This window comes from Macrotis lagotis, chromosome 1 (genome assembly GCF_037893015.1).
Source record: "Macrotis lagotis isolate mMagLag1 chromosome 1, bilby.v1.9.chrom.fasta, whole genome shotgun sequence".
Lineage (NCBI taxonomy): Eukaryota > Metazoa > Chordata > Mammalia > Peramelemorphia > Peramelidae > Macrotis > Macrotis lagotis.
This window is the reverse complement of record NC_133658.1, coordinates 128,858,996-128,873,321: the sequence shown is the minus strand read 5'-3', so window position 1 is coordinate 128,873,321 and position 14,326 is coordinate 128,858,996.

The following is a 14,326-nucleotide window of genomic DNA, read 5'->3' as shown; positions in this document are numbered from 1 at the left end:
TGACAAGATTTGAAAGAAAAACCTAGAACATGCTTATACCAAAATTTTGTGTCTTTGCTTGTTTTTTTTTTTGTAATGGGCTTTGCTGCACATGCCAAGCACCCTGGTTCTGGGAGAAGACATTCTGCATTCCCTACCACATGGGTGGACGCATCTTTTTTCCATTGGCAGTTTAGCTGGTACAGACTGCATCTTTAAAACAACCAGATTGGAAAGTTGTCCTTTCTCTTTTCTCCCCCTAAAAGGGTGATAATCTTTTTTACTACACATAGTAAAGGGGACCATAAATTGAACTACCTTCTTATTTCTCCACCCATCCACTTTTAAGCCTGGTGCCTAGGATTTTGTGATGATCTATTTCATTTATCCTGTTCAGGTGTTTGCAGGTGGTGGTGTTGGAGGCAGGATTCTAGTCTAGATGTTGCTGCCAAGGGAACTTAAGAAGTCAGAGTATCCAGGACTTGGACTTAAGACAGATTTAGGACCACTCAGTGGTAGTTCCTATCCATGCAGTGGCCTGAGCAGTAGGAGCTGCAGACCATTCTTCAGTAGCTGGCTGAGCACTCCAATCTTCAGTAGGGCACTGCTGAATGGGCACAGATGGCACCTGGATGCCCTCAGATCAATCAGCCACCTCTGGCTGAGCAGCAGTGAATTCTGGGGAAGGTGCAGTCCCTTCACCCTGAAATTCCTCCTTTGTCACTGCCTTCTCAGCTGTGGCCTGCTCTTCCTTTTCAACCTCCTCTGGATCTCTGTAAAAGTAAAGATCAGGCATGACCTCCCATGGGTGCTCATGGGAGATGGTACCATGCATCTGCAGGACTTCTTGGGCCAGCATCCACCACATCAGACCCACTAAGTGAGCTCCCTTGTTGTTACATGGAATGGCAATGTCCACATAGTGAAGTGGGGAGTGTTTGTTGCACAGTGAAATGGTTGGAAGGTTAACATATGATGCTTCAGTCAAAGGCTGATGATCTGCACGAGGATCAGTGACCACCAAGAGGCGAGGCTCCCTAAAAGCTGCCTGGATCTGGTTAGTGAAGGTGCCCAGGGTAAAGTGTCCAGCAATAGGTGTGGCGCCAGTGGCAGCAGCAAATTTCAGAATAGCTCTCTGGCCAGTGTTCCTGGATGAGATGACACTAACATCAGCTGGATTTTCAATGGCAACAATGGCACGAGCTGCCAGCAGAAGCTTTTCCCAAGTTCTCTTCAAATTAATGATATAGATGCTGTCACTCTTCCTTTTGTAGATATACTGTTCCATCTGGAAGTCTAAATTGGTGCCATCCAAATGGGTGCCTGAAGTGAGGAATTTGAGGACATCCTTCCCCTTCATCTGCAAGATATCTGTCTCTAGGGTCAATGCTCTATCTACTGTGCCACTTAGCTGCCCCTGTTGATTTACTTTTGAAATAAATTTTTTCTTATTAAATCTAATCTGTTAATGATTAAATGAACAGGAGAAGATTAAATGGAATGGATTCTTAATATTATGAGAACATCTTGGTGTTGATTGGAGCCTAGAGTCAATGGCAGCCCTTCCTTCCTCTCCTTTTAAAAAAAGCCCTCTAAAAGAAAAAGAGAACCTTTTGGAGGGAAGAAATGTAACATATCTGGTTATATAGGGACCAGGTAGTCACTGTTACATTTATAAGATTTTTATATAAATGTTAAAAGATTTAGAGTAAGAAGATAAATTAGAGGACAAATTTATGACCAAACAAGAAATAGAATACATTATAAATTGCAAAATGAATGATTTTGACTATATTAAATTAAAAAACTTTTGCAGTGACAAAATCAAATGCTGCCAAAATTAGAAGGAAAACAGAAAGCTGGGAAACAATCTTCATGACTAGGAGTTTTGATAAAGGTGTTATTTCTAAAATATATAGAGAAATGCATTAAACATATAAGGTTGCAAATCATTCCCCAATTAATAAATGGCCAAAGGATATGTGAATAGACAGTTTTCAAATGAAGAAATTAAGCTATATATAATCATATGAACAATGCTCCAAATCATTATTGATTAGATAAATGCAATTAAAACAGCTATGAGGTATCATCCCATACCATGACAAAAAAGGGAAGATTATCGATGTTGGAGAGATTGTGGGAGGATTGGAATATAAATGTGTTGCTCGTGGAGTTGTGAAGTGATTCAAACTTTCCAGAGAGCAATATGGAATTACACCCAAAGAGCAATAAAACTGGTCATGCTCTTTGACCCAGTAATTCCAATTCTAGGCCTATATCCTGAAGAAATCATAAAAAATGTGAAAAGTCCCACAAGATCTAAAATATTTCATAGCAGCTCTTTTTTGTAGTGGCAAAGAATTGGAAATTGAGCGGATGCCCATCAATTGGGGAATGGTTAAACAAGTTATGGTACATGAATACTATGGAATATTATTGTTCTATAAGAAATCATAAATGGTTGGACTCTAGAGAAGCATGGAAGGAATTACAGGATCTGATGCTGAGCAAAAGGAGCAGAAACAAGAAAACAATGCACACATTAACAACAACAATGTGAGATGATCAACCTTGATGGATGCAACTGCTCTCAGCAGTTCAGAGAGCCTGGATAACCATACTAGACCAGCTACGCACAAAGATATCTCCATCCAGAGGAAGAAAAACAAAACAAAACAAAAAAAATCAAAATCTGAAGAACACTACATTCACTTTTTTACAAATCATCTCATGTATTTCTTTCCCTTAATCCTAATTCCTCATACCAAAAATGGCTAACCTGTAAACATGCTTAACACAAATGTGCAAATACAATATTAATCTGACTGCTTGCCCCTGAGGGGAGGGGGGTAGGAAGGGAGGGTGGAAGGAAATTTTGTAACTTAGAAATATACATAAGCATATGCGATGAATGTTAAAAAAGAAAACTTAAATAACATATATTTGGAAAAGTAAAACAAAAATTTTTTAAAAAGAAGATAAATTAGATAATTTCCAAGGTGGCTTTGAGATATTTGACCTATCCTAACCCTCTCTCCCTCCTTTTATAGATAGGGAGTTTGAAATCAGCCTAGAGATGAAATGACTTGACTCAGGTCATACAGATAATAAACTATAATGGGGGTCATGTAGCAAAAATCAAATATAAACATAGAAGGCCTAAGGAAGAGGAGGCATCGCATGAACTTCATTCATATCTAAAACTAATAAGGATTGAACCTATATACCCATACAAAGAGTTTAGCCTAGTTTTGTTGTTTTTCTGTAAACAATCTATGGGCTATTTTGATTGACTCTGTTTTCTGTGTTTGGTAGTTCTAAAGAGTTCTCTTGCATTAATCTTGTATGAAATTTAGGATTTTTGAAATGTCCTAAGACATCTATAATCCTTGAGTTGTCTTTACACATTGTGCTTTCAAGATCAAGGTTTTGCTTGCATGGATATCGTTTCTTTTAAATGTTACTACCATTTGCTTTCTTCTAGATTATCCTCTATTTCCATGTATTTTCATTCTCAATCAGGTATTTTTTTCCTTTTGTTTCCTTGGTGAGATGTGTCACTATGTGTTCAGATTTATGATTTGTTTCTGCTGGGTAGGCTGTAAATTGTACTTTCAAAATTCTTATTTCTCTTTATAACTGCTCAAGGGCATTCTGAAGTGGTTCCATGCTATCTTGGGAATCCACAGGGTCTTCTGCCTTTTTGGTGAAGATTCATTTTCTTTGCCTCATAATACATATTCATAACTGCTTGAACTCTTTCCCTGAATCTGGAAACCATTTCCTTCTGTTATTAATATCTTTCTCGTTACTTATCTGCTTATTTTCAGGGTCTTCTTTTGGATTTGTGTCTTGAACATCTTTATCACCTTAATAAATCTTTTTGTTTCCTTAAGAAAGATTTTATTTATTTTGAGTTTTACAATTTCCCCCCATCCTTGATTCCCTTCCCCCCACCCCCCACAGAAGGCAGTCTGTTAGTCTTTACATTGGTTCCATGGTATACATTGATCTAAGTTGAATGTGTAAAGAGAGAAATCATATCTTTAAGGAAGAAAAATAAAGTATAAGAGATCGCAAAATTATATAAGATAATGATTTTTTTATCTAAATTGAAAGTAACAGTTTTTGATCTTTGTTCAAACTCCACAATTCTTTCTCTTCATACAGATGGTATTCATCATTGCAGATAGCCTAAAATTGTCCCTGGTTGTTGTGCTGAAGGAATGAGCAAGTCCATCAAGGTTGATCATCACCTCCATGTTGCCGTTAGGGTGTACAATGTTTTTCTGCTTCTGCTTATCTCACTCAGCATCAGTTCAAGCAAATCCTTCCAGGCTTTCCTGAATTCCCATCCGTCCTGGTTTCTAATAGAACAACAGTGTCCCATGACATACATATACTACAGTGTGTTAAGCCATTACTCAGCTGAAGGACATTCACTTAATTTCCAATTTTTTGCCACCACAAACAGGGCTGCTATAAATATTTTCATACAAGTGATGTTTTTACCCTTTTTCATAATCTCTTCAAGGTATATACCCAGTAGTGGTATTGCTGGATCAAAGGGTATGCACATTTTTGTTGCCCTTTGGGCATAGTTCCAAATAGCTCTCCAGAAGGGTTGGATGAGTTCACAGCTCCAGCAACAATGTATTAATGTCCCAGATTTCCCACAACCCTTCCAACATTGATCATTGTACTTTCTGGTCATATTGGCCAGTCTGACAGGTGTGAGGTGATATTCAGAGATGCTTTAATTTGCATTTCTCTAATAAGGAATGATTTGGAACAATTTTTCATGACTATAGATTGCTTTGATTTCCTCAGCTGCAAATTACCTTTGCATATCCTTTGGCCATTTGTCAATTGGGAAATGGCTTGTTTTTTTGAAAATTTGACTCAGTTCTCTGTATATTTTACAAATGAGTCCATTGTCAGAAATACTAGTTGCAAAAATTGTTTCTCAATTTACTACATTTCTGTTGATCTTGCTTACAATAGTTTTAGCTGTGCAAAAGCTTTTCAGTGTAATGTAATCAAATTTATCTAGTTTGTTTTTAATGATGTTCTCCATTTCTTACTTGATCTGCTTCCCTTTCCATAGATCTGACAGGTACTACTCCTTGATCTTCTACTTTGCTTATAATATTTTTTATGTCTAAATCCTGTATCCATTTGGATCTTATCTTGGTATAGGATATGAGGTATTGGTCTAATCTAAGTTTCTTCCATACTAACTTCCAATTTTCCCAACAGTTTTAATTGAAAGAGAGTTTTTATCCCAATAGCTGGACTCTTTTGAGTTTATCAAACAGCAGTTTACTAGAATCATTTCCTGCTATTGCACCTAGTCTATTCCACTGATACATGACTCTATTTCTTAGCCAATACCAGACAGTTTTGATGACTGATGCTTTATAAAATAATTTTAGATCTGGCTAAGCTACCTTCTTTTGTACCTTTTTTCATTGAATCCCTGGAAATTCTTGACTTTTTATTTCTCCATATTAATCTACTTACAACTTTTTCTAACTCTTAAAGTAATTTTTTTGGAATTTTGATTGGTAGGGTGCTAAACAAGTAGTTTAGTTTTGGTAGAATTGCCATTTTTATTATATTAGCTGGACTTATCCATGAATAGTTGATGTTGGCCAAGTTAAGCATGAGAAGAGTTTTGTAACTGTTTTCAAAAAGTTTTTGAGTCTGCCTTGGCAGGTAGACTCGCAGGTAGATTATTTTGTCTGAGGTTACTTTGAATGGGATTTCTCTGTCTAGCTCTTTCTGCTGTATCTTGCTAGTCACATATAGAAATGTTGAGGATTTAAGAGGGTTTATTTTATATCCTGCTATTTTACTAAAGTTGCTAATTATTTCTAGTAATTTTTTAGATGACTTTTTTTGGGATTCTCTAGGTATACCATCATGTCATCTGCAAAGAGTGTGTTTTGTCTCCTCCTTCCCTATTCTAATTCCTTCAATTTCTTTTTCTTCTTTTATTATTTTCTTTTCCTATCCCCATTGCATATAATGCTTGTTGATGGTTTCAGATAGATACTGCTAATTAGTCTAAGGAACAAACCATTTATTCCAACACTCTCTAGTGTTTTTTTTTTATTAGGAATAGGTGCTATATTTTGACAAAAGCTTTTTCAGCATCTATTGATATGATCATATGATTTCTGGTAGGTATGTTATTGATATCATTAATTATACTAACAGTTTTCCTAATATTGAACCAACTCTGCATGCCTGGGATAAATCCTACTTGATAATAATGTATTATCCTGATGATAACTTGTAATCATTTTGCTAAGATTTTATTTAAGATTTTTGCATCTATATTCATCAGGGAGATAGGTCTATAATTTTCATTCTCTGTTTTAACTCTTCCTGCTTTAGGTATCATTACAATATTGATGTCATAGAAAGAGGCAGAATTCTGTCTTCACCTATTTTTTCCAGAGTGTTTATATGGAATTAGAAGCACTTGTTCCTTAAATGTTTGATAGAATTCACTTGTGAATCCATCTGGCCCTGTAGATTTTTTTCTTAGGGAGATCAATAATGGCCTGTTGAATTTCTTTTTCTGAGATAGGGTTATTTAGGTTTTTAATTTCCTCTTCATTTAATCTGGGCAACTTATATTTTTGTAAATATTCCTTGATTTCACTAAGATTGTCAAATTTATTGGCATATAGTTGGGCAAAATAATTCTGACTTATTACTTTAATTTCCTCCTCATTGCTGGTGAGTTCACTCTTTTCATTTATGATCCTAACAATTTGGTTTTCTTATTTTTTAATCAAATTGGCCAGAGGTTTATCAATTTTATTGTTTTTTTCATAAAAAGCTCTTGTTTTTATTTATTAGTTCAATAGTTTTCTTGCTTTCAATTTTATTAATTTCTCCTTTAATTTTTAGAATTTCTAAATGGTATTTAATTGGGGGTTTTTAATTTGTTCTTTCTCTCATTTTTTAGTTGCATATTTAGTTCATTGATTTCTTCTTTCTCTAATTTATTCATGTAAACATTTAAAGATATAATATATCCCCTGACAGCTGCCCTGAGTGTATCCCATAGGTTTTGGTATGTTTTTTCGTTATTGTCATTATCAAGGATGAAATAATTAATTCTTTCTATAATTTGATGCTTGATCCACTCATTCTTTAAAATGAAGTTATTTAGTTTCCAATTAGTTCTGGGTCTATATCTCCCTTGTCCAGTATTGCATATTATTTTTATTGCATTATGATCTGAAAAAGATGTATTCACTATTTCTGCCTTTCTGCAATTGATCATTAGGTTTTTATGCCCTAGTACATAGTCAATTTTTTGTATAAGTGTCATGTACTGCCGAAAAAAAGTACATTTCTTTCTATCCCCATTCAATTTCCTCCATAGGTCTATCTAGGTTTTCTAACAATCTATTTACTTCCTTAACTTCCTTCTTGTTTATTTTATGATTCCATTTATCTAAATCTGCAAGTGGGAGGGTGAGGTCTCCCACTAGTAGAGTTTTGCAATTTATGCCTTCCTGTAGCTCTTTCAACTTCTCCTCTAAGAATTTGGATGCTGTCCCCTTGGGTGCATACATATTTAGTATTGAAATTAATTTATTGTCTATGGTAACTTTTAGAAGGATATAGCTTCCTTCCTTATCTCTTTTAACACTATGCATTTTTGCAGCTGCCTTTTCTGAGATAAGGATTGCTACCCCTGCTTTTTTCACTTCAACTGAAGCAAAATAGAATTTGTTTCGACTTTTTACCTTTACTCTATATGTATCTGTCTGCTTCAAATGACTTTCTTGTAAGCAGCATATTGTAGGATTCTGGTTTTTAATCCACTCTGTCATCCACTTTCATTTTAAGGGAGAGTTCATCCCATTCACATTCAAATTTATAACTACTAGCTCTTTATTGACCTCTATGCTATCTTCCTTCTGTTTATATTTACCCCCTTTTCCCCCTTTATCCATATTCCCCAGTGTTTTGTTTCTGAATCCTGCCACTTTCAGTGTGTTTGCCCTCTTATATCAACCCCTCCTCTTTCTTTCCCCTTTCCCTTTTCCCCTTCTTCCTCCCCTTCCTTCTGTTAATTCCCCCTTTTCTCCCCCTCCCCTTTTCTCCTTTAAATACTTGAAATGTTCCATAAGGTTCTTAACTTAACTAAGTGTGTCTAAGTTAACTTTAAGCCAAGTCTAATGAGATGAAGATTCAGGTGGTTCTCATCTCCTCCCTTCTTCCCCTTAATTACAGTAGGTCTTTGTACCTCTTGATGTAATGAGATTTACCCTATTCAGTCTCCCTCCAACCTCCCTTCTCCTTACTGCCCCCCTTTTTAAATCATTCTATCTGAGTCTAGAAAAGTTATGAGTGTCCATCACTTCTGGCTAAGTATATTCTCTCTAATAGAGTTACAATTCTCAAGAGTTATGAGACTCTGTCTCCCAAGTGGGTATATAGCCTGTTTCATCTTATTGTATAGCAATTTTTTTTTACCTTTTCATGTGTCTCTTGAACCTCCAGTTTGATGTCCAAATTTTCTATTTAGCTCTGGTCTTTTCATCATGAAATCTTGAAAGTCTCCCGTTTTGTTAAATGTCAATCTTTTTCCCTGGAAGAGAAGGCTCAGCTTTGTTGGGTAGTAGATTCTTGGGTGCATTCTAAGCTCCTTTGCTCTTCAGAATATCTCATTGCAGGTCCTTCGATCCCTTAATGTTGCTGTGGCCAGGTCCTGTGTAATCCTTATTGTGGCTCCTTGGCATTTAAATTTTTTCTTTCTGGCTGCTTATAGGATTTTTTCTTTTATCTGATAGTTCTGGAATTTGGCCACAACATTTCTTGGTGTTTTCATTTTTGTATCTCTTTCCAGAGGGGATGGATGCATTCTTGCACTAACTATTTTGCCCTCTGGTTCCATGATATCAGGACAATTTTCCATCACTAAATCCTGTAATATTTAGTCCAGGCTTTTTTTTTTATCTTCAATGTCTTCAGGTTTTCTATTTTTTCGATCTTTTGGTTTCGTTTAATACAATCTCATTGTCTCATGAAGTCATTAGTTTCTGATGATTCCATTCTTTTTAAAGAAGAAGATTTTTCTTCATTTATCTTTTACAACTCCTTTTCCAATTTGTCAATTCTATTTTTGAAGGAGTTTTCCATTTGCCTAAGTGTAGTTTTGGGAGAATCATTTTCCTTTTTGCATTTGCCCAGTTGAAGTTCTGAGAGAGTTATACTCATTTTGTATTTGTCCAATTGTATTTTTGAAGGATTTACTTTCTTGTTGTGAGATGTTAATTTTCTCTTGCAACATGTTAATTTTCTCTTGAGTTTCTTTTCCCAGTTTTTCCAATTGATTTTTTTTCAAGTTTTTGTAAGGCAGTGGGGTTAAGTAGCTTTCCCAAGGTCACACAGCTAGGTAATTATTAAGTATCTGAAGCTGGATTTGAACTCAGGTACTCCTGACTCCAGGGCTAGTGCTCTATCCACTATGCCACCTAGCCACCTCCCCATTGGTTTTTAAACTATTTCCTGATTTATTCAAGGAAGTCTTTCTGGGCTGGAGACCAATTCATATTCTCCTCAGCAGTGCTACATCTCTCTGGGTTAGAATCTGTCTCTTCTAAGTATTCCTGAATTGCCCCCCCCCCCCTTCTATGGTCTTTTTTCATCTTTTTAGGATCTTGTGTTGGTGGGGGGGGAGCTGGCTCTCAGAGGTTTGCTTTTGAAGATCCTAGAGGTTTTGTTCACTTGGCTTAGTAATTCCAAGGACCAATCAGTAGGGATCACTGGTTGCTTTCTCTGGAGTGTTTTCGGTCATTAGCAGCAGGGTCTGAGTTGACCTTGAACACTGGGCTGGGTCCTGGGGGAGGAAGTTAATCTCTTTCTGTTGAATGAATGAACTCTGTTGCCTTGAGGCAGTGGTGGTGTTAGTGGTAGTGGTGGTGGTGGTGGTGGTGGTGTGTGTGTGGGGGCGTTGTTTACTGTTTCTTCTGGGCAAAGGCCTCTGCTGAAAGTATTGAGCTCAGGTCCCTGGCCCAGCTGGTTGTTCTCCAGGTGTGTTCTGAGACTGTACTGGAACTCACTCTCCTGTAGCTCCTCTTCTTCCTGCCAAAGACTCTGCAGCTAAAGTTGAATCTCACACTCACCACTCACCGAAGTCTCTACAACTAAAGCTGGCCCTCTGTCTTCCCCCAGCTGCTGTCCCTGCACTGATCCTCTGCTCTTGTCTCCCAGTTCACCCACAGTCCCCTGAGACAGACCTTCTTGGTAGATGTTCTTTTCCTGGCTTCTCTTTCTGGGTTTTGTTGATTGAATTTCTGTTAAGATGTTTCTCTCATGTTATTTTTGAGGGGAAAGAGGAGCACTTATCACAGTGCCTGTCTTCTCTCCGCCATCTTGGCCAGAAGTCCATAATAACTCTTAGTGGTGAGATTATTTTTTTTGTTTTTGTTTGCTAATTCTTCCAGCCTACTTTTTGACTTTATATTAGGGCCAGACTTTGTCCTTCTGAAGAGAGGTATCTAGGTTGATCCAGTTACCTCTTTCTTGGGGATATTGAATGTTTTGTTATTTTGGAGCAGTTCAGGTTATGAATATGCAAGAATTCAGTGCTCCAAATATAGTTTGATATAGGCAAAATCTTATCACTGTTCTCCTTGTTGGAAATCTGCAAGTTTCTGACCTAGGTTTAGAACTAAGCAACAATATATAAGTCCTGTTGGTTCCAAAGCATAGAACTATAAACTTCCCTTTGATCTGGGATTCTTACCCAAGCTATTCATTTTCAGGCTTTAGACTGGGTTAGAATTTGGGATTGAGAGTCTGCTGAGGTCAAATCCACAGTTTTTCTGCTTACCTTTGTACTTGGTATACCAGTTAGAAGGGCCTGCTACCACTCCTTACCCCTTGTCCTGATGCCTTCCTCAGTACAACCTGTATCTGTACCAGCACTTGTGCCTATACTCTGCAAGAGGTTATAGCCTAGTATGATTCTAGGACATTGTCTTGCCCTGTTCCTGATCATTGGAATGATTAATTCTGCATAGTCCTGACCTGACACGGTTCCCCCTGTAATTATGTATCTCTCTGTCTCTCAGTGGATAGAACACTAGCCTTAGAGTCAGAAGGACAGGAGTTAGAATCTGGTCTTAGACATTTGACATTTACTAACTGTGTGACCTTGGGCAAGTCACTTAACCTGTATTGCTTTGCATCCAGGGCCATCTCCAGTTGCCCTGATCCATATCTGGCCATTGGACCCAGATGGTTCTGGAAGAGAAACAGCATCCCCTCACTGAAATCTAATTCATGTACTTGTCAAGGCATAACCTCCCTGGTGTCATGGCCTTGTTTGAGAACAAAGGACAACCATCATCATCATTATGTAGACCTGGGCTGGACAAATGACTCATGATTTTTTCTTGGATTTCTACTTGGTCTGGTGTGTTTTTGACATCTATTTGAAATAATTTGGTCAGGGGAGAGAGGGAAGGGCATGCTACTTCTTACTACTCTACCACTCCTCTACTTAATTTTTAAGTCTCCTTATAAATTTATGTCACCCTATCATCTCTAGACTATATATACATACATATATATATATATATATATATATATATATATATATATATATACTCTTCATAAGGGTTTTTAATATTCTTCACTACCTGTCAATCTTTTCCTTCTTTGCCGCTTTCTCTCCCTTTCACTCTTTTGATCTATGTTTATAAACAAAATAAATATGCATATTTTTATATATAAGTATATACACACACACACACACACATACATATTACATCAGAAATAGACTTCCCTCTATTCCTCAAACATATTCTTTCTTTCCACTGTTCATCTCTCATGCTCATAATGTACTCCTTCAATTCTGTCTCACAGAATCCCTAACTTCCTTCAAGATTCAGTTCAAGCACCACCTTCTATTTGGACTACCTCAGTTAAAAAGAACAGAGCATAAAACAAAATCATAGAGTTGGAAGGGAAAACCTTTGAGGCAGTATGCCATAGTGAGTTTGAATCAGGATGTTATTGCCATATATTTGTTACTGACCCTGCCTACCATATTATCCATGGGGTTTTCTTGGCAAAGATACTGGAGATGTTTGTCTTTCCCTTCTCTAGTGGATTAAGGCAAACAGAGATAAAATGGTCTACTCTGGGTCATGCAGCTAGTAAGTGTCTGAGGTAGTGCTCCTAGATCCAAATACTACCTCATAGAGTTACTGAATTATATGGCACTGAGCACATAATTTAACCTCTTGGGACCTTTGTCTGCTTTCTTTCTCAGTAAAAATGGAGGAGTGAATTCTATGGCTTAGAGGTCATGGAGTTCAATAACCTCATTGTACAACAGGAGTCTTAGTACTCTTTCCACTGTAAACTTTCCACTACTGGCAATAAAGTTGTTCCAATTTAAGAAGAAGAATTTTTTATTTAAAAATTCACTTGAATGTACACTTTGCTTAAATATGAGGTATCCCTTTTGGGACAATGTGATGTTTTTCCAAGCATTTGTTTTGATCTGTTCAGCCCTAGTGAAGCGTACCTCATGACAGGGGTTAGATTCCCTATTCCTGTTCTCACATTCTTCATTTCCTTAAATTCCCCCTACATCTGAACTTCAGGGAGAATTTTACTTATTGGCTCATATCCAGGACCTTTCCAAAAAATGAGGAGTAGGAAAAGGTGCTTCCTGTACAATGTGAGACAGATGTTTATTCCTACACAGGTAAGAAATGATGAACATGAAGGATTTCCAAGTGTCCTTTCCCAGAGGGAGGGGAGCCTGATACTTAAACTTTATCAGAATATTAGATAAGTTTGAAGGATCCTAATTAGGCAATTTATATTTCACCTTAGCTTTCCACCATCCAGACAATCTCTAGTACATATCTGCTAATAAAACTGTTAAGACTTGGACTAATTCTCATCTTAGTGATTTTCCTTTTAAGAGTGTCATACTAATTGTTGAGAATTCCTCCTTTGCTGTCATTTGGCTCTGACCTATTAGATCTAGGACCTCCAGATCTCTCTAATTCACCATAATCCTGGACATGTGCATGTTGGGATAGGTACACATATGCCTAAAATCAGGAAAAAAATAGACATGAAAGAAAGAACAAACTGAGAATCAAGTTTGCTTGGGCCAGAACTGTGATTTATTATGATGCCATTTTGATTCAAGGCTACATAGATAGATATTGGGGTGGAGGAAAGGGACCAGATACTCCTTATTCACCAACTCTTGGGAAGTAGCTCAAAGAAAACTTACACAATTGGAAATTAGAAAGGAGGAAAGAGGCTAAGGAGCAAGTGAACCTCTTTTGTTCATCAACTGAGTCACCAATCCTACCACCAAGTAGGGGACTGTTATTTATCTAAAATGACTGTCTTTTCAGTAATGAGTCAAACATGACTAGAAGAAAACTATTCCAAAAGCTTTCACAGGGTAATTCAAAATTAAGGATAGTAACTGAGCATGCTTTTTGGAACAACCCTCCACTAAACTTGAAATATAATCAACCCCAGTCTATTTATTGATTTCTACACCCAAGGGCTTCCTTTTTTCAGTTATGCTCCTGGCCACTTTCATTCATCACCGCTTCTCTGAAGCTGTATTATTTTCAGTGGGAGCCAGAAATTGATCTGCCCACTTCCTGATGGTTTTTGAAGATTCTGTACACAGAACATAAATGACTCAGTGATAATTTGGTAATTTGAACTAATGTAGTACTGAGTTCTTTAATGAACATAAAGAGTTCAAATGTGACATTAAAGACCATTTCATCCAACCTCTTCATTTTATAATGAAGAAAGTAAGGTGGAATAGTGAATAGGATACCAGACTTGGAGTCTTCATTCTTCTTCATGAGTTCAAATCTGCCCTCAGATACTTATTAGCTGTATAACCCTGGAGAAGTCACTTAACCCTGTTTGCCTCAGTTCCTCGGTCTGAAAAATGAACCCGATAAGAAAATGGCAGGATCTTTGCCAAGAAAACCCCAAACAAAGTCATGAAGAGGATCTTTACAAGGGAAGGATATATCTGGTCCTTTGGATCTTCACAAAGAAAGGATATATCTGGTCCATATATCTGGTTATTCAGGTAGTAAATAACAGTAAGGATTACTTACACTGAATCCTTATTACTTAGAACAGTGTTTAGCACTCAGATCCTTGATATATATATTTCCTAAATCTGAAAAGATTTATATGAACTGTTGCTGAGTGAAGTGAATAGAACTAGGAGAACATTTCACACAGTACAGCAGCATTGTATGATGGTAAACTATGGCAAACCTAGTTGTCAGCAATACAA